Genomic DNA, 22418 nt, shown 5'->3' with positions numbered 1-22418 from the left:
CTATGATTGTATGCTGTGTTGATCTATAAGTTGACCTCTTTTATATGTCTTCTTAAACACATTGAACAAAGATATACTCAACGCTCTCTGATATCTAAATCTTCCGCATAAACTGAGTTAAAAAGAATATGTTCCATGAGCTGACCTATTTCTGAAAACTGACCTTAGACTTACTTGATTAAACCTTGAAATGTTTAAAGTAAAACTAAGTCAGTAGCTCAACCCTTACGGGGGAGTATCCTGAGTAATATAAGGTCAACAATCATGGGGGAGCTCAACACTGAGTTCTTCAATTGAATATTTTTGCCAACATCAAAATGGTGGAGTTTGTTGAAACACCTTTCCACATGATTTTGATTTGATAAAATTATTTAAGTAATTGATAAAAAATATTCTAACACATTAAATTTAAATGCTTTGATTTATTCACAACTAATGTGTTTGTTCAATGTTGAGTTTATTGATTTATAAGACATTAAGATAAAAAGTCTAAAGGCCCATAAGTGGAAGTCAAGCCCAAGTCAACAGATCAAGACCTCACGGTCCAAGAAGCTAAAACGCAGTCGTATCAAGTAAAACGACGACTCAGCATGAAGAAGGATCGAGAAACCTTCTAACAAAAGCTTCAAGAGGAAGCTGCTGAGTTGAGCGACAATGCAGTCAGGTCAGCGGCAGAACAGAACCAACTTCAATACAAAGTATTTCTACTTTGGGTAAAGTTCAGAAGGCGCAGGAAGCTGTCTGGAAGACTTTGCTGTAAATGTCGAAACATTCTGTTCATCTGACGAAAAGCTGCTAGCACTGCCGTGGACAGAAGATGCAAGAATCTCATTGGCCAACGACACTGAGCACGTCCTGAGTGACAACGACAGGAAGTCGTTTGCCTCCAACGGTTATTTCGAAATTCGAAATTACCGGTGCCTCAAGTGTCACTATATAAAGGCCTCTCAATTGCTTCATTCGACGCAGATCTTCAATTAGTCGAAACGCTGTCAAGATTCATACTTGAAGTTATGTGAGAAAAAGCAAAGCAAAATCTTACACCAATTTCCAATCATTGTGTAAAAGTCTAGAGTGATTTCAATCATCTAAAGTGTCTTAGCAATTGTTGTTTAGGACAAACACTTTATCATTTCTAGAAGAATAGAAAGGAGAGGCTGAGTACTCGGTTATAGTACTCAGCGGTAGTTATAAGAGTGAGTAGAGGTATAGAGGAAGGTACTCTTGTATACTCAGCTTCTATTGTAAAAGGTTTTGTGCTCTACCTTTAAAGAGCTCAGTAGAGAATTCAAAAAGCTCAGAACGCGTTCCGGGGACTAGACGTAGGCGGAGAGGCCGAACCAGGATATGTTTGCTGAGTAACATATTTCTAACCCTTAAACTCCTTTATATATTGCTTGCTATAAAACTGACTAAGTAACAAACTCACGCTGAGTTGAGTGCACTAAGAAGCTGAGTTTAGGAATAGACTCTAAGTGCTATCTCCTGACTCAAGGAAAGAAACAGACTTAGTCACAAGTTGACTAAGCTTGTGTCTTAAAACTACTTAGCGTTGCTGTGTAAACCTTTTCTTAAGAAAAGAAGTCAGCCTTAACGGACAAAATTTTAAATAGTTGCTATCCCCCCCCCCCCCCCATTGGAACTAACCTTGTCACGTTATAAGGGACCAACAGCTTTTAGTAATTTCATGAGCCACTAAGAGACTATTGGAGATAGAGGTACTAACGAACCGAGATCGAACAAGGACAGACACGGCTCGGCTTAAGAAGTTTGGTTATCGGGCTCGAAGCTTGCCAAGCTTGGAATTTTGGAGCTTGGCTCGAGCTCGAAGCAAGTCGAACGATTCGTTTTGATTTTTTTTAAATAGTTTTGAATATACTTACCTGATTATAATTTTATTATCTAAAATCGTCCTGCTCACTGGCTTTCGAACAGAACCCAAGAAAGCTCAGACTCAGATTCATTAATGTTCAAACCGATCTCTAACTTGAGATGAGCTCAATCGATCCAAACTTTGACCAAATTTTAACCGATCCGAACTCAAATAGTTTACGAACTAGACAGACTTATTTGCACCCTAGTTGAAGATGCTCTTAAGTTAAGCCTATCAATATTGTTATAGTTATGTAACCATAATATAATTTATCCCATACTAAAAATGTAAAAGAATCAAACCGGTCTTTTTCTCACTTTTAACAAAATAATGAGTTGGCATCTTTTACTATTTAGACCTTAATCCCTGTTATTTAGATGTTAGGAATTTCACATAATTTAGGTCAAATTTGGCATGCAGCAAAACATTACCCGTGTGTCGAATATATGAAAAAAAAAGACAACTAAACACATCAATCAACATTCTATTATTTGCTTCCATAAAAAATAAAACATTGTATTATTTGCTTTTTGCCTTTATTTCATGCTTTATAAAGCATACTTCTTTAATAAGAAACCCTAAAAATCTATCATTAAATTATATGGGTTGCCTACTGTTTGTTGTTGGAAAAAACTGTTTTTGTGAAAAGCTACTGTTCAAGTGTAAATGGCAAACAGGAACAGGGGCGTAGACAGGGGGCCTGGGCCCCTCCGACCGCCGGAACCACCTTGACCCTAGGTAGTTTCTGCCCCCTGTCTCAAAAAAAAAAAATTACCAGGGTATTGAATTAGCCCACTAAAATCTAGTTTAATTTTAAGTTCTGTGCAAAACCGTTCTCTTCTCTCCCTCTCCAAAAATTTTTCTAACTGCTTCTCTTCTCTTCAATTTTCATCGATTCTTCACAAATTTCATCCATTAATCTTTCTATTGATTGAGTTTTTCTTCTTTTTCAGGTTGTAGTCTTCTATTTGAGGGGGAAGAAGGAAGATTGTCTTTCTTTTTCCTCCTTGCACCATCCTGTTGTTTTATTTTTCTTCTTTTTGTTCAATAAATTATAGTTGAATTACATTTATTTCACCAAATCTCTTATTCCGCTTGAATTGCATCTGTTGTTTGTTATCTTTTCATTGGTAACTTTTTTCTGTTTTAGCAAGAGCAGAAATGATAGATCTTATACGTAGATCACTGCATCTACGTGATTGCAAAAGAAAGGACTTGGATCCGAAGATTCAGAAGAGTTTAAATGCTGAAGATGAGATTACGTATGTTTTTCTGCAAATTTGGTATTTGAAGAAGTATATATTTCATCTATTGTTTGTTTTATCTGTACCTTTGATGGTTTATTTTGCTCGTTGTAGTCGTTTTTTTACCTTTATGGATTTTGTAATAGGCATAGCTTGTACTTATGTAAGGTTTTATTCCTTACTTTTCTCGTTGTACTTGATGTTGTTTTCATATCTATAAAATGATGTATGCATTTTTATCAAAAAAAAAAAATCTAGTTTAATTTTGAGAAATTGTACATTAATATTTAAAAATTAGTTCTTGCTCATTCAAATTATAGCACGCATATATACAAAAAAAAAGAGCAAGTTCGATTTAGTAAAAAAAAAAAATATTTTGTGAACGCATGTGTAAAATCGGCCCCCTCCAACCGAGTAATCATGTATTCGCCACTGAATATGAGGTCACTAACCAAACACTTAAAACTCTCCCTTTTGTAGTGAAAAGACAAACAGAAGTATGGAAATGAGCAACTAAACACCCCTATAATTTCATGTTATGTTTACCTTTTTTTCAACGTCCAACGTATTAATCAGTCAATATGATTTAAAATTGTGTAATAAAAACAACTTATCTTTTGATAATGAGTCTCGACATCATCTAGTAAACGTTAGGTCTAATACATCATTAGCTTTATGTACTTGTTCAAAAAATTCAATTGTCACTTTATACTTTTAAAATGTTCTATTTATCTCATGTATTTGTTTAAAGTGGCCTATTAATTTTCTAAAATCGATGTGACGTAACGAGAGATTTTGAAAAAATTGAAATGTGAACAGTTTAAGCAAGTGACCAATAAATCATTTAAGAAAGTTCATGAAGCTAATAAATACTTTTCAAAGAGCCAATGGTCATTTTAAACAAGTTTATAGGGTAAATAAAATATTTTTAAAATACATGAGACAGTTGACTTTTTTTGGACAAATAAAGGGGCTAAAAATGTATTAAGCTAAATGTTAAGTTCAAAATTCCATTGTTTTATATCTGGATATTAAATTTGCTCTTATCAATAACCATAAGGTTGGATTTATATATTATCGATTTCAATTAGACTTGGTCATGGGCTTGTTGGCCCGTCGCATGTCTTTCATGGTTTGGATGTGGACATGCATATTTGATGTTTGGATAGATAAATGAGTTACGTTTGAGATTTGTTTTAAAAATCCAATCAGATTAAGTCGGAACCGCCATTATTATTTTTTTTACCTATATTTACTTTCTTTTACTATTGTTAAATGTAGGCTTAATACCTTCCGAGCCCCTCAAGTTGTCCCAATACTGCAACTGACCCCCCGAATTTAGACTTGTGACAACTAACTCCCTCAACTTGCTTATTTCGAACAAATAACCCCTCAAATAGGTTATTTCGGGAGTTTTTTTTGCTCTTTACTTAATATAGCAACCGATAATTTGAAATTTTTTATTTATGATGTAATATAATGTTGAATGTTTTTTTAGATTTAGGGGTTATTTATTCTAAATAAGCAACTTGAGGAGTTATTTGTTCCAATTGAGCAATTTGAAGGGTCATTTGTTCCAAATAAGCAAGTTGAGGGGTTAGTTGTCACAAATCTAAGTTCGGAGTTAGTTGCAATATTAGGACAACTTCAATGGTTGGGAAGGTATTAAGCCTTAAATGTATAAAACAAAGAAGGATTTGAACACACAAAGTGCTTCACTTATAAAAATTTATGTCGCCGTTTGTTTTCAATTTTCAGAACTGCTTTTTGCTTTTTATGGAAAAATAAACTAATATATACTATTTAGCAAACAGTTTATAGTAGGAATAAACAGAATAAACAGATCTATATTTGTACAATTTTTTAAAATGATCATTGACGACCTCAAAATAAAAAATTCGAAGAGTTAATAATATTTTAAGGAACTTTAATTCTTTAAAATTTTCATTTTGATGTCATTTAGATGTTGTTTGGTTAAAAAAGATAATGAATTTTAGAGAGAGAAAACTCCAAAATAATGATTTTGGAAAATAAAAAATATGGTTTCATAGTAAATGTCGTTCTAAACAATTTTAATTCTTGAATATTTTTATTTTGAGATCGTCAATGATTATTTTGAGGAATTAATTAAAATTGAGTGACTACCGATATTAAAAAGTGTAATTTTTTTATTACGAGATTTGAACACTTGTTCTATCTCTTTTGTGAAACGATCAGCGAATTTAGCAGCCCATAGTCTTGCTAAGGCTGTTACTTCTAGTTCTGTTCGTGGTGAGTGGGCTTGTCCACCATCGTTTATACTTGATGTTCTTCCTTCTGATTTAAGATAATAATAAATTATGTTTTATTAAAAAAAAAAAAAAAAAAAAAAGTGTAAATTTATTAGTTGTAACGTTAAGAACGGACCGTGTAATTTATCAACTACAAAATTTATAATTCTACAGCTTTATTCAATTGAATTGAATGTTTGCTTATGAATTATTACTACTACTTCAAGAAAACATTGATGCCAACAGAGATTGGGGTGCACACCCGATCATCGGAATTCACCCACAATTTATTATACCTCTGATCCTCGGAATTCACTCTATAGATGAAATGGTCCAGGATTTATTACACTCCTCATCGGAATTCACTCGAGAATAAGTGATAGTTTTGGGGAAATAACAAAAATAAATACACACAAATATACTTGAAACTAGACCTGTCCACTGGCCTGGTATCCGTCCGTCCCGTCGAGGCCCGTGTCCTTGAACAATGATAATTGATGTTAGACTCAGTCTGATCCAGATCCGTTGAACCCCGTCTATTTTTTAGGCGGGATTGGGATTAATAAAAATAGCGCAGGTCGGTCTAGACCGGTCCGTCTGATAACATCGTGATATTAACTCGAGGACTAAAAAGGATATTCACCTCAGGAACGCCGCATAGTGATCCCCAAAGGGGAGCTGGCAGGCGGATCTCCACGGATCTGTTCTGAGAGATCCGCTGGCGGACCTATGAGGCGAATCTCCTCAATCACCTGATTCGCCACTATAACGGTTGGCCGCCGACTCGGCCATAAAGATCATTAATGAGTAATCAATTAGCCAACTGCCAGGTTAAAGATAACTCGTAATCGCCATTAATGGAGCATTAATGGAGACTTTCTAGTTACCTGAAGGTTACAACTTCTCAGCTATATATAGCCTGATTCCCTAAGCTATTGAGGTACACATTCTTACAACCTTTGTCAATTCAGTTTGTTTCCTTGAATCATCTTACTGACTTTGGCATCGGAGCTTCCCCCCGTCGAACCCAACGACGCCCCCCACAGGGACGGACGTTGACCAGAATTTCGCTACTTGTTATCAATTGGTGCGGTGAACGTGGAATCCTTGACCAGGCAAAGGGTTTTTCGTTCACACTAAAAAACTATGACAAACGGAGATCAAAATCCCACCTCAGGGATTGAAACACCATTAGTTACACCATCTAGTGATGGCTGCACTAATTCTACTGCTCCTGCAACGCACGTCGAAAATAGTATGCCTCCAGATGCTTTCATCAATATGTGTGCCCAAGCAATTGGAGAACGGTTTGTAACCGAGACGGGGAATCGCCTGCGGTCATTTATGACCCTCCCTCCACATTGGAGCATGGCATCCACATCGGCCGTATCATCTTGGCCTTTGTTAAGCTTTGGACCGGGCGCCCAAAGTTCTTCATTCCTCCAAGCTCACAACACGGATTCTATGATAACCACCACAACGTCGACTGGCGAACGGCAAATCAATCGTGAGTTATTTCCTGATGGCGCTGAAGGAAGTCAAAGAAATAATTCATCCTTACCGGGTGGGTCCACGGGACCAGGATTAAATCTGGATGGACCCAGTATTCCCAGACACCAGCAGACGAATCTCCCTCCTGGCGGATCCAAAGGGCGAACACACAAAAAGCATAGAAAGGAGAAAGGCAGGCGGTCCAGGTCACCTTCGCCTCGACGACCGAGATCCTCTCATCGTGGTAGATCACCTCCATCTACTGGTCGTGGACGGAGTAAAAGACCAAGAGAGACACCTCATCCAAGTGGACCACCACCACCACCACCACCTTCGGGAACTGTTGGGCACATCCCGTTAGGAAGCCAGGGAGGAGGAAACGGGCCGGCTCCCCCTAGCGGAGGAGGAGGTGGCGGAGGAGGAGGCGGACGCGGTAATGGAGGAGGGCGTTCGCCATCAGATCCATCGTCTGATTCAAGTTCTTCTTCTTCTTCTCCAAGCAGATCGCCACGAAGAGATCGTCCCGGGGCGGATCCAGAAAATTTTGATGATAGAGTTAGGGCCTTGGTGCTCCGTATGAATGAAGAAAATGCTAGACATAACCCGTTCGCCAATAGGGATTCGCCTTTCGCAGCTTGGATTGAGGCGGAGGAAACAGACAGAGCTTTTAAAATTCCCAATCTTGCAATATACACAGGAAATGACAATCCAGAAGCTCACGTTAGAAAGTATCGAATACTGCTTAGACTCAACCGTGCCACTAAGCCCGTGCTCTGCAAAATGTTTGTTACCACGCTGGGGGGCCCGTTCATCCAAACTGAAAGCAAGAAAGGAGATGGTGATAGATCCAAGGAGGACCCAAAGAAGAAAGGAAAGGGTACCATCAATGTCATAGCAGGCGGACCTAGATACCAGCCAATGCTAAAAAAGGCAAGGACTGCTGCCCTCGATAGGACGTCGTTAAATCGCCCCTTTTCCGATGCAGGTCCTGAGATATCTCCCCATGCGGATGCACTGGTTGTCACTATGATGGTGGAAGGCTGGGAGATGAAAAGAGTAATGATTGATACTGGGAGTTCATGCAATGTCATCACCAGAGGAGCTTTCGCCAAACTCATGATTGATCCCGTTCAAGTAGAACCAACTGTGGTCGATATCTTGGGAGTGACGGGACATACTATCCAAACAAAAGGCCAAGTCACTCTGGATTGTGAGCTTATAGACGATGATCAAGTCTGGAGGGGTGATCTGAAATTTTCTATCTTGGATGGTCAGTTAGCCTACAATATCATCCTTGGACGACCCTTTATCTCCGAAGTTGCAGCCCTTATCTCCATACGCCACTTAATACTTTACATTCCCACGGCCAAGGGAGGTGTAATGATCAGAGGTAGCCAAAAGGTGGCCCAGGAGACATATTCGGCATCTCTAATGATTCGCCCACAATCTAAAGAGGAAGACGAAGAGGAGCACGTCACAATGGCCTTGGGTGAGACCGAAATGTACCTTATGGCGGATGAAAAGTAGGTGCGAATGGCTAAAGGGCTCAAAGATGAAATTAAAAATGCAATCACCAAAGTGCTCTGTGAGGCGGAAGATGTCTTCGCATGGAAGGATGAAATTCTCCCAGGAATCAGTCCAGACGTGATCACTCACAAGCTCAACATTCATAAAGATGCAGTTCCCGTGGCTCAGAAGCGGAGAAATCATGGCCCGGAAAGGCAGAAGGTGATAGAAGAAGAGATCACCAAACTCCAGCGGGCAGATGCCATTGAGGAGGTGCTTTACACACAGTGGTTGGCGAACGCCGTTTTGGTGAAAAAAGCAGGCGGATCTTACCGCATGTGCATCGACTTTACGGATCTCAACAAAGCTTGCCCCAAAGACAACTATCCTTTGCCATGTATTGACATGCTTGTAGACGGAACCGCCGGTCACGCCATGTACTCCTTTACTGATGTGAAGTCAAGTTATCATCAGATCCCCATGGAGCCCTCAGATAGAATCAAGACCTCGTTCGTAACACACCAAGCCACTTATTGTTTCAAGGTTATGCCCTTTGGGCTTAAGAACGCAGGTGCAACTTATCAGAGGATGATGAACAAGATATTCGCGGATAGTAAGGGGGATAACTATTCTGTCTATGTGGATGACATGATCATCAAAAGTACGACCATAGAAAAGCATGCGAATGATATAAAGGAGGTACTGGACGTACTCCGACGCCACAACATTAAGCTGAACCTAGAGAAGTGCACTTTTGGTGCGACGTATGGGAAATTCTTAGGGTTCATGATCAGCGAAAAAGGAGTTAGCCCAAATCCTGACAAGGTTAAGGCTGTCCTAGAAATGCAAGCACCACGGAATATCAGAGAAGTACAATGCCTTAATGGGCGTATCATAGCCTTGGGCAGGTTTATCTCTTGTTCAGCTCGCAGATGTCAGCCCTTTTACGAGGTCATTAAGAAGCAAAAGGCATTCGAGTGGAATGAGGATTGTGAAAGAGCCTTCGAAGGAATCAAGCGGTTCCTCACAGAGCCACCCATGATGAGTCGACCTTTGAAAGGAGAGGACCTCTACATGTATGTATCAGTTACGGATAAAGCCGTGTGCACGGTCATGATACGAGAGGAGGATGGCCAGCAATTTCCGATTTATTATGTGAGCAAGATTCTGAAAGACGCTGAAACCAGATATTCCAAACTTGATAAAATGGCGCTGGCTGTTGTCACCATGGCAATCCGCCTTAGGCCGTATTTTCAGGCGCATACCGTAGTGGTTCGAACAAATATACCAATGAGAAAGGTGTTGCAGAAACCAAACACTTCGGGAAGATTGATGGAATGGGCAATCCGCCTAGGCGAATTTGATGTGAGATATGAAAGCATGTCAGCTTTAAAGAGTCAGGTCCTGGCGGACTTTGTGAATGAATTCACTGATGAAGGGATGGATCATCCCAAGCCTCCAATAGAGGAATGGACAATGTACACCGATGGCGCTTCCTCGGCGGATGGAGCTGGTGTAGGCGTTGTGATCAAGGGTCCCCAATACATAAAATTACGGTACGCAGCAAAATTAAATTTCCATGCAACTAATAATGCTGCTGAATATGAAGCTCTAATATTAGGATTACGCCTACTCAAAGAAATTACTCCTGAGCGGATTGTGATCTATAGTGATTCCAAGCTAATGGTCAACCAAGTAATCAAGAATTACGAGGTGAAAGACGAGGTTTTGGCCAAATACGTAGCAGAAGTCAAAAAATTGCTGGATCACCTTGAGACTAAAGAAACTAAATGGGAACTAATTCATGTACCAAGGGAGTCTAACACAGAGGCGGATCATTTGGCCAAAATGGCCTCTTGTGAGGAGAACTAGACAGATCCGAATTGTCCCTTCGAAGTTAAAATAGCTCCAGCCTTCGCCTCAGAGGAAGTATCCCTACTCACAACGGTAGAAGATGATTGGAGATCGGTCATCCGCCAATATCTGCTAAATGGAACCTTACCTGAGGACAAAGAGGAGGCACGGCGGATAGTTAGGAGAGCGGGCTTATTTCTCCATGATCAATGACGGCCTTTACAGAAAATCCTTTAGCCATCCCTGGTTGAAGTGCATTCTGTCGGAAGAAGGACAACAAATCCTCAAGGAGCTACATGAGGGATCATGTGGGGCTCATGAAGCATCCGCCGCCATCTTGAAGAAATCCAGGTTAGCGGGTTTCTACTGGCCCACGGCTGAATTGGATGCCCAAAAATTGGTAGAATCTTGTCACAGTTGCCAGATTCATGCGAATGAATCACATACTGCCAAACATATCCAGAGGCCAATCATAGAAGGACGTTCGTTCGCCCTCTGGGGAATAGACATTGTTGGCCCATTTCCTCCTACTCGCCGACAGAGGAGGTACGTGGTAGTGGCGGTAGACCATTTCACCAAATGGGTAGAAGCCGAAGCTGTTTCCTCCATTACTGCGGAACGAATGGTGGAATTCGTCAAAGACAACATCATAGGAAGATACGGTGTTCCACATACCATCATCACCGATAATGGAACACAGTTCAACTGTGGCGAATTCAAAGCTTTCTGTGAAGGGTTGGGCATCCTGAACAGATTCGCCTCCGTTTATTATCCCCAGTCCAACGGGATGACTGAAGTTACCAATCGGACGATCGTAAAGGGGATAAAGAAGAGATTGGGAGAGCATGATAAGAAGTGGGCGGACCAGCTGACAAGTGTTCTATGGGCTTATCGCACCACCCCAAGGACGGCCACAGGGGAAACACCATTCGCCCTCTCTCATGGTGTCGAAGCCGTGATCCCAGTCGAAATACAGGTCCCCAGTGATCGAGTGGCCTTTTATTATGAAGAGGACAAAGACAAATGGCTAAGAGAGCATCTAGATCAGATAGAAGATCGCAGGGACCAATCCTATGTGCGCATGGCGGCATATAAACAGCGGATTGCAGCTTACCATGATAAAAATGCCAAGCTTGTGGATCTAAATGTGGGTGATCTTATGCTCCGAAAGGCAGACAAAGTCCAGTCTCGAGAAGGCAAGGGCAAGTTAGGGCTCAACTGGACGGGTCCATATCAGATAGTGGACAAAATTGGATTCGCCACATTTAAAATTCAAGACATGGAGGGCAATACATTGCCATGCACATGGAACCTCCAAAATCTCCGCAAGTATTTTGTCAGAAAATGAAGTGTACACACGGTCTTGAGTACTCTTTTTCCTTTAATAAGATTTTTTCCCATGTGGTTTTTTCTTATTAAAGGTTTTAACGAGGCTCACCTATAAGACCTGCCTGCTGTAATAAGGCATTTCTCCCATTAATAAACATCATTTGTTCTATTATCTATGTTCTTTTTATCGTTTATTGCAGCAATATCAATATTCCAGTCTTAAAAAGAAGGGGGGCACCCAACGCTCTCCACATTTACAATGTATCGCTATCTTATAGCTACGTTCTTTTCGCCTTAAAGACATAAGTTATCAATCTTATGGGCGGATCCGTCTCTAAGCGGATCCCAATCTCCAATAGAGTTAAAACGATCCTTGGACGCAAGGTCTTTACACTCTCTTATCCTTCCCAGAGAAGGATTCATAAGTCCTACGGACGGATCACTTCACCTCAAAGATAGGTAGCAAATTGATCCCCTGGGCAGCTTTACTTCCTCTAGAAGGAATAGAACAGCTTTTAACCTTCACAAAGGTTCATACAATGGAGTATGGCTGGCCACCTACTCCAAATCCTAGATGCCTATATATTTCCTTACGCAAACGTAAAGGTAAAATAACATAGCTTCCATAAAAGATTAAAACAAATTGTACTTAAAGGCGTTTTTACAATATCACAAATAAAAACAAACTGAGTAACAATGGGAGCATCCTCCTTTGCGCTTTCCTTGCTCACGGCGCTTGCTTGGGGATCTTCCTTCTCCACATCCACAGATATGCCAGCCTGAGATACCTCCTTATCCACAGAGGATGTGGGGCCAAGGGGAAGAGTCTGGTCAAAGATCGGACCTTCATCCGCCTTAGGGGGCACCTCCTCAAGCTCATCTAACGTGACAGTAGTGGATGGCTTGGTTTCCTCCATAGGCCCCTTCATCCATCTCCGAACATAATCACAGAGGTACTCCTTAGCATCTGACATTTTGTCGAATTTCACCACATCCTCTGGTTCGGGGACGGCGAATTGCGGATCTGTGAAATTAGTCTCAGGATGCGCTAGCGAGAAGTACGCCATGAGCATTTCGCCGTAATAAAAGGCTTGCTCACCCGCCATATATTCAGCTTTTCCAAGGGCGTCCTCGTGGCTTTTGGCATCAGACACTATCTTTGCTTTTAACTTCTCAATTTCTGCGTCCCTAAGAACCAAGGCGGCTGTGGCGGAAGCAAGGTTAGCATTAGCGGAAGCAAAGTTTGCATTAGCAGAAGCGATATTCGCATTGGCTTCCGCTACCTCTTTCTCTAACTTCTCGATAGTTGCCTTATCCGCCACGTTTTGGAGAAGTTCTGTTTCCATGGTACGTATGCGAGAATACAACTTCCAAAAACAAATAATTCAGTCAAAAGGCAAAAGGGAATGAAGGACCAGTATTTTCTGCAAAACGAAATCCTTGCTAAAGGAACTCACCATGAGGAGCTCCGTTTTCCCCTTTTGCGCATGAATGGAACCAGGAATCTGGTTATGGTTCCTCTGCACTTCGCCCACCTGACCCAAGGCCTCATCCAAATCATTTAGAATGGATTCATTCTCGAAAGAACCTTGGGCTCCAAATTTGGCGGACCAGTATCCACCAATATCGGGCTTTGCCGTCTACACCAACGTTCGAGGGTTAGAACTCAAGTCCAAAACTTGATGAACAAATAAAGATCAAAGGTAACCTACTTGTGCAATCTCCCCAGCAGGCTTGGCGGACCTCAGGGCATCCGCCATAAGCTTAAGACCTCCAGTGGTGTTAGGCTTTCTCCTCTTTAGTGGCGGCTCAACCACTGTTTCTGCAGGACGTTTTCCAGTATCCGCTTGGGGATTCGCCGCTTGATCTTTCTTGCGTGCTTCAGCCTCCAGAAACTTCTTACGCTTCTCTGCAAGAGCGTGATTGGCCTTAGATAAACCCCTGCCAAAGAAAACATTAAAGTAATCAAAGTTCATGAAGAAATGAAAGGTACCTTGGTCAAATTGCGTAATCTTTGAGTAAATGAATTGATCCCCTTCCTGGCGAATCAATGGAATATCACTCATCATGAAAGCTAAGGCATCCGTGTATGTCCATGCATCCGCCTTGATCTGCTTCATGAGCTCCGCCACCTTCTCATCACTATCCGTTAAAAATCGCATATCGCCCGCCATATGTAACGGCCTGGGATTCCAAAATGAAGGAAAACCCAGTGGTTCGCCATCTTTTATCTTCACGTAGAAGAATCTCTCATCCCAGCAATGAACATTGGACATTTTGTCACTAAAGGGCGAATACACTCCAAATTTGGCGAACGAAAGATAAGATTCGGACTTCCGTTTTGATGGTTTGTGAAAAGCTCTAAAGATACGACCCATATGTACCACTCCTAAATTTGAGGCGAGGTAGCAGTCTAAAGCGATATCCAACCAGCAGTTGGGATGTAGCTGACTGACCGTGATGTCGAAGTAGGAGAGGATGTCCGCCATCATCTTCGGAAGAGGGAGTCGAAACCCTCTCTCCACGTGGCTACAGTATACTGTAAGGAAACCACTAGGCAGACAGGAAGGACGTTGATGAGATGCGGCAAGCTGAGTCTCATAGTTCTTGATCCAGGGAAAGCGATTCGCCAGATCCGCTAGATCCGCGGCGCTCATACGAGACGGAGTAGACTCCGCTCGGGGATTCTTTTTCTTAGGAGGAATTGAAGAAGAGGCCATAGTCCCCGGAAACCACCTAGATGCACCGGCTGGAGCGGCGCCGGAGACAGAAGTAAAAAGAGTCGAGTTCCTAGTGGAACGAGTTTGATAATGATTACGCGCCGAGTTACTAAACCCAGCTAAACCAGAGTTAATCGTGCCCCCGAAAGAAGAAGAGTTCTCCGATGACGAAGTGGTCCAACTAAAATCAACTTCTATTTCAGGAGAAGGGGTTGAATTAAAAAATTCTGAAGTCGATCTAGAAGATGAAGATGAACTTCTAAACATCCAGAGAAAAGTTAAACAAAAGAAAATAAACTTACATGAGAAATCGGAAGCTTGGTGCGAAACTCTGGAAAATTCCTGAAAAAAGCTTCGAGCAATGGAGTAAAAATGAAGAAGTGAAGACGAAGGGGAAAGCGAAAGAGGAAGAAGAAAGCTTTTCTACTTCCTGGGACAGTGCGTCCACTACACGTGTCATTCATCTATTGGCATTGAACAGTGTGCTCATTAATGCAGATGTTTTTGACGGCGCGCGGAAGATCAAAAGCCCTAAAGGACTTTAAGGGCATTTTGGGGGGAGGGGGCTTCTGATAACATCGTGATATTAACCCGAGGACTAAAAGGGATATTCACCTCAGGAACGCCGCATAGTGATCCCCAAAGGAGAGCTGGCAGGCGGATCTCCACGGATCTGTTCTGAGAGATCCGATGGCGGACCTATGAGGCGAATCTCCTCAATCACCTGATTCGCCACTATAACGGCTGGCCGCCGACTCGGCCATAAAGATCATTAATGAGTAATCAATTAGCCAACTGCCAGGTTAAAGATAACTCGTAACCGCCATTAATGGAGCATTAATGGAGACTTTCTAGTTACCTGAAGGTTACAACTTCTCAGCTATATATAGCCTGATTCCCTAAGCTATTGAGGTACACATTCTTACAACCTTTGTCAATTCAGTTTGTTTCCTTGAATCATCTTACTGACTTTGGCATCGGAGCTTCCCCCCCATCGAACCCAACGACGCCCCCCACAGGGACGGACGTTGACCAGAATTTCGCTACTTGTTATCACCGTCTATTAATATTAATTAATAAATTTTATATATTTATAGATTTATATATTAAATATTTATTTTTAAGTATTAAATTTTACTTTTTATAATTAAAAAGTTATGTATATATGTTTAGGTGGGTTTATATGGGCTGGGCTTGAGATTTGATTTTTAAACCCGAGCCCAGCCCCGCCCGAGCCCGCTTAAATTACTAGTGGGCTGGACTGGGCTTGGGCTGGGGACTTTTATAGAAAAGCCCGTCTGGTCCGGCCCGGCCCATGGCTAGGTCTACTTGAAACTCCTAAATGAATTAGGTTCAACTTGTCTCACCAGTTCATTAAATTTACTTAGTTTTAGCCTCTTGAATTTTGTAAGTGTCTTATCAACTCTCTAAATTTGTTTATTCTGTAACAACTAAATACAAAAACTTATTAAACCTAAATTCTATAAATACATCTTCATCTATTCGAGAGGTTTTTTTTTCTCTTCTCCTACTTTTCAACCTATTATAAGAGTTAGTGTTGCAGGTTTGAGAGGTCGAATGGATGAGAATCGAGAGTTAATATTATGGTTTGCGTATTTAGTTGTTACGGAATAAGCAAGTTTAGAGAGCTGGTGAGATACGTGTAAAGTTCAGGGAGCTAATATTCTTTTATGGACAAATTTAGGGAGCTCGTGGTACGAAATAAGCAAGTTTAGAGAGCTGGTGAGACACTAACAAAGTTCAGGGAGCCAATCTACTTTTATAGATAAGTTCATAGAGTTGGTGATGTATTAGGTCAAAACTTTTTGTTTATCTACTTTTTATCTCATGTTTGTCTTTTCACTTTAAAATGAAGCACAAATTTTCACATGCACCTTAATGAGCAAGTGAATTTGCTCATTCACCGTTAGATATAGGCTTATTAAATCTAAGCCTCGGGATGCTTTGAATTTTACCTTATGATTCTAATAAGCCTATATCTAACGGTAAATAAGCAAATTCTGCATGCTTATTAAGGTGCATGTGATCAAGACTGTGAAATGAAGAGTCTTAGGTGTTTGGATAATAACCTCATGTTTGCCTTTTACACGTGAAAAGTAGTTTTTTTACAAAAGCAGAAAATTCTTGTTTTTTTGGGAAAACAATCTTTTCCAACCGCAAACAGCAAACAACAGGTAACCAAACAGGTCCTAAGAAAAAAAATAAATTGCGATAAAATTATTGAAGTTACAATCTCTATAAATGATAAGTATCAAATTTTATCCTAACGATTTTGAAGAAGTGCAAATTTGAATGAAATGGTGTATATTTAGCCTCAACGTTTCCAAACATGATCAATTTTAGTCATACGTTGCCGAGAATTTTAAAAAGCTAGTTTAACTGTTATTTAACTGTCATATCAGACATTCCAAACAAGTTTGTCGATAAACTGAAGTAGTTCCGTAAATTTTTTGTTGGTTCTTTGTAATTATATTAGCAACACAGTAAACATTTTAGACATATTGACAAAATAAATTTATGATTAACTTGTATGTGACAGACTTGGTTGTTAGCATTTTAACAGGTTTTGTGCAATTGTGTTAGTGATACATTAAATATTTTAGACGTAATTGAAGTGTGGAATATCTGATGTGACAGTTAAATAACAGTCAAATTAGTATTTTCAAATTTTCGGTAACGCATGACTAAAATTGATCTTGCTTGAAAATGTTTGGGCTAACTTTGAACTATTTCATACGTTAAGGTCAAAACCTGCCCTTCATTCAAAATGTTAATGTCAAATTTGGCCATTATCTCATTTCTCTAATTGTGCTGAAATACTAATAACAATCTATTTTAGGGGAAACAATATATAACTATTAAATTCTCTCTCATTTTCTCCTAGAAATATTAGAGTGAGAAAACATTTATTTTTCGGGTGATATAATTGATAATTGTTTTCTTCCTTTTATATGAAGAAATGATTCGTGCATTAAATTTGTCGGGTTCTCTTTAGTATGACTCTTTTTCATATGCATTGTTCCTTTTTTCACTTTCTCAAGAACGAATTGGTATTGCACTCGAATATCTTTGTGTTTGAATGAAATGTTGGATTCCTTGCTAGATGCAAAAAACTCTGATTGTTACTCAACGACGGAGTACTCTTCGTGCTCGAATTCTTCCAATACCATCTTTAACCATATTGCTTTTTTACTAGCTTGTGTAGCTGCCATATATTCCGCTTCTATTGTTGATAAAATCACAACTAATTGTAGTTTTGAAACCCAGCTTACAGCTCCGCCAGTAAGAGTGAACACATACCTTGTGGTGGATTTGCTTTTATCTTGATCACCTGTGTAATTTGAGTCAGCATAACCTTTGCCAATAAATTCTGATCCTTCAATGTTATTTACTATGGAAGATAAACATATCGTAAAAGCTACAGAAGTTCTCAAGATGATAATTGGAGATATAGCTCAGAACTTAGCAATATTAAAAGGAGAGCTTGTGATTATGAATTCCACTAGGGCTAATCTATTAGGATATCTGGATGAGCTTATTAGTGAGCTGGAATACTATGAGAAGCATACTAGAAAAATGTGATCTTTATCTAATATCTTTCTTACGCGACTCGAGGAAGAAAAAGAATCATAAATAAGCAACTTCATGAAGAGTTGAGAAAAAAGAAGTTGGGGAAATGAAAGAACAATTATTGGGTTATCGGAAGAGCTTAACATCAGCTAGAATATATGGTGACAAATATCAAATAATGGATAGCCAGGATGATTCACCACTAGATGCTTGCAGCAATGGACATATCCCTTCCGATTATAATAGTAGGCCTCGCTCGTCTACTACTTGACCTTTAGTAACTACAATTAGTAGGGATTAGGGATTCAATCTAAATCCAATAGTTTACTGACTTGCTTAGGTCACCTAATCGATTGACCCCTAACTCTCGTTCCAAATAATTCTAAAGCTAAAGGAGTGCCTAGCCCCATTTTGTAAAGATTACATGACCTTGTTTCTTTTACAAGCATTCCGAATGTTCATGTTCTGTTCCCATTGTATTTTAGATGATAAGACTATAGCTCCCTCTATAGGCATTACGATAACTGGAGTTAGGACCTCCATAGACCACCTTTAAAAATCAAGGAGTTTGTCAAGGAACTGAACATCACCCATGAATAAATTGCGAATTAGAAGCGAAAATCCATTTTAGAGTCATTCCAAAGCACCAAAATCCCACCACTATAACCTATAGCTCTCACACGAACCTAATGGATAAACCTAAAATTCCAACACACCTCATTAGCTTGAGATCCACTGATTTTAGATTCCACTAACGAGATGAAGTATCCTTCGGAATCCTGATAGTCAAGGGAAAGATCATTGGGTGTCGTACTAAAAAGGCATTGGTAGAATAAAAGACTCACCCTACAATCGAAGGACGGTGAATCCGTAAAAGGTATTTAAAGGTGTGACTAAAAGCTCTTGTAGCTGCATATTGACAATTCCAAAAGAGTATAAACAAAAAAACTAAGAAACAAAAGGCACAATTAACAAGGAGTCTCATGGTCCTCCTCATCCTTAGCTTCGGACCTTTAGCAAACGTTATCCAATTCTCGTTATCATCCTCAGAATGATGCATCTTACTAACTAGGGGGTGTACATCGGTTCAAAACCAAACCGAACCGAACAAAAAAAAATAAAATACCAAAATTATCAAAATAATTCACACCGACACCGAACCGAATAACATATAAAACTGAAATATAACCGAACCGAAATATTTGGTGCGGTTCGTTTTAAACCGAACAAACCGAGTTTAATTAGAAAATAAAAACAATAAATAAAAATCACTATATTTTATCATTAAATTTACCCCAACAATAAAAAAAAATTAAAATACTTTCAAAATATATTCATATTAGCTTATTATCTCAACAAAAATAAACAAAATTAAACTTGTAAATTTAAATATATGTGTGTATATATAAAATAATATAAAAAATGTGTAATTCGGTGTGGTTCGATTTTTTTTTACATTTTTTTATCAAACCAAATCAAATACCGACATACACCAAAAAATAAAACCGACGCCGAAGTATAAAAAAACCGAATTCAATCGGATTGGTTTGGTATGCGGTTTAAACAAGCCCGTCCCTGAGCTTGGAGAGGAGGGGCGCCTGCCCAGGGTCCACGGATGAAAGGGGCCCAATTATAATCATATGCTTTTAAATTATACTTTATTAAATTTAAAAAATATATATGTTGATTAAAAACATTTTCATAAAAAAAACATTGTCATCAGATTCTTTTCAAATTAAAAATGTAGGTATTATACCGTCAAAAAAATGTTGGTATTATTATTATATAGGGTAATTAATTTATTAGTCCCTATATTTTGACAAAACACACTGTTTAGTTCCTGTATTTTCAAAAACACATGATAAAGTCCCTAACTTTTTTCTCAATGAACTGTTTAGTCCCTAACGTTTTTCTCGGTGAACTGTTTAGTCCCTGCCGCTAGACTCTCATGAAGATTTTGTTAGTCAATTTGGATTTGCGTTCTTCTTTTCCTTTCCTTTAAACTCTAATGCATCTGAAATCAACTTTGAATGTTCTTTTTCTTGATTTTCTTATTAATCGTTCAAATTCGTATGCATTGGGTCTTTTCTTTTTCTTGTTCTCCATACAAATAGCTTCTTTTAAATTTGAGTTTCTCTTCTAAAGTTTGAAGGTAAATAGTAAAGGGTAATTTAATCATTTCTGAAGTCATAAACGGTAAAAAAAATCTAACAAACAGACGGAATGACTAAACAGTTCATTGATAAAAAGGTTAGGAACCTTACCATGTGTTTTTAAAAATACAGGGACTAAACAGTGTGTTTTGTCAAAATATAGGGACTAATAAATTAATTACCCTATTATATATATAAGAAAAAGTTGGTATTAGATTAAATTAAAAAATTATATATATACTTGCTTAAAAACATGGACATCAGTTACTAAGTAGTGATGTTGCCAAATTCTATAATTTACGTCAGATTCTTTTAAAATTTCCTAATTTATCTTAGAGCATTTCCATAATTATCTTAGAGCATGTCCATAATTTCCTAATAAAAATGTTGGGCATCAATTTCCTAATCTATACTATATATAATTACGGAAGCAGAGAGAAATGAGAAGAAATGTTTTAGAGGTCTTTTTGATGAGTTGTCAACGTAGTAAAAAATCAGATTAAAAATATTTAATTAATTAAAAATAAATATTTAATTAATTAAAAACAATAAATTTATATTTATAATATATTAAATAATTACTAGCCTATTAATTAAAATAATAAAAGATCTTACCAAAAAAAAAATTAAAATAATAAAAGAAATCAAGAGTTACGGGAAGATGAAAAAACACAAAGCAAAGGAAATCTAAAAGTCACAAATAAACTTCTATATAAAGCATGATAGATAGTATTCCACCATTATATTCATTGGTCACGATAGATAGTATTATATTTCTGAAGGTAAATATTCGATTTTTTTTCATATTTTGTAGTTATTTTATTCTCAATTATGTTGTTGTTTATTTTTATTAAACAATAGTTGTTATGGTTTCATCTTTCAGATTCATTTCTGTTGTTACCCAGGTTCTATATCTCTCGCTATCTTATCCATGTTTTCTTTTTTATTTGTCTTTTTTTTTCTCCAAACTGACAGCTTTAATTGAAGAAATCCGACAGAAATAGAAGATGCATGAACAACTAAAACCGGAAAACACAAAAGTGTCAAAAATTACAAGAAATTCTTATGTTTCTCAAGGTAATTATTCGATTTTTTTTTCATATGTTGTAGTTATTTTTGTTCTCAATTGTGTTGTTGTTTTCTTTTTATGCAATAGTTGTTATAGTTTCATTTTTCAGAGATGAAATTCCATTTCTGTCGTTACCCAGGTTCCATACCTCTCGCTACCTTATCCATGTTTTCTTTTTTATTTGTCTTTTTTTTCAAAATGACTAAAATAAAGAATTTGTAAATTTGTATTCTTTTTTAGTATATGTTGCTAGGTGTTATCGTTTCGATTGCTAACTCTTAACTAAAATTTAGATTTTCGGCTTTATATGAACTCAATTTTTGGCTTTCTCAATTGTGCTGTTGTTTTATTTTTATTAAACAATTGTCGTTATAGTTTCATCTTTCAGAGATGAAATTCCATTTCTGTCGTTATCCAGATTCCATACCTCTCGCTACCTTATCCATGTTTTCTTTTTTATTTATTTATTTTTCAAAATGACTAAAATAAAGATTTTGTATATTTGCATTCTTTTTTAGTATATGTTCCTAGGTGTTATCGTTTTGATTGTTAACTCTAAATAAAATTTAGATTTTTGGCTTTTTATGAACTCAATTTTTAGTTTTAATTAAAGTTAGTTTAGCTAATTGATATGGATTGTATTTTTTATTTTTATGCATTTTGGTACAAATAGATATAAAGTTTCACACGATAGTTGTTCATTGAAGTCTGAGACATTAAATAAAATATTAAAGAGATATTGGAATATTATACTTACAATGAAGTTTATTTCAATATAAATTATGTTATATTATTATTATTATTATTATTATTATCAAGAATTTATTTTTTGCCAATTTTCTAGACAAGGAGATTGTAAGCGTCTAATACGCTTGATAAGATGTTTATTCTTGAAGAATGTGGATTATGCTAGATACGAATTCAAAATCAAGGTAAATAAAAATAAATTTTGATGCTCAAAATCCTAAAAATGTACATTAATTATGGATATTGAGATAATTGTTTTTGCAACATTGGCTTATATAATTTTTAACTATTATATTATGGTTCGTACAAAATTGTTAGTATTTCAAGAGTTTTTAACAAATGAAAATGAAATATGATCATAAGACAAATTATTGAAAAATATTAATTAAGAAAATATTATTATTTGAATCTCTTCAAATTCTCAAATGTTGAGCATAATGATTCTAATTAATATAATTAATTTCACATATTAATTATAAAACGTTTTTTTTTGTACTGAGTGGTTACAACTGCGATTTAATTCTATTTAACTAAAATTAATTTATGGACTTAATACTTCCTTAAGAAAAAA

The sequence above is a fragment of the Euphorbia lathyris genome, chromosome 8 (genome assembly GCF_963576675.1).
Source record: "Euphorbia lathyris chromosome 8, ddEupLath1.1, whole genome shotgun sequence".
Lineage (NCBI taxonomy): Eukaryota > Viridiplantae > Streptophyta > Magnoliopsida > Malpighiales > Euphorbiaceae > Euphorbia > Euphorbia lathyris.
The sequence above is the reverse complement of the archived record's forward strand: the minus strand, read 5'-3'. Positions refer to the sequence as shown.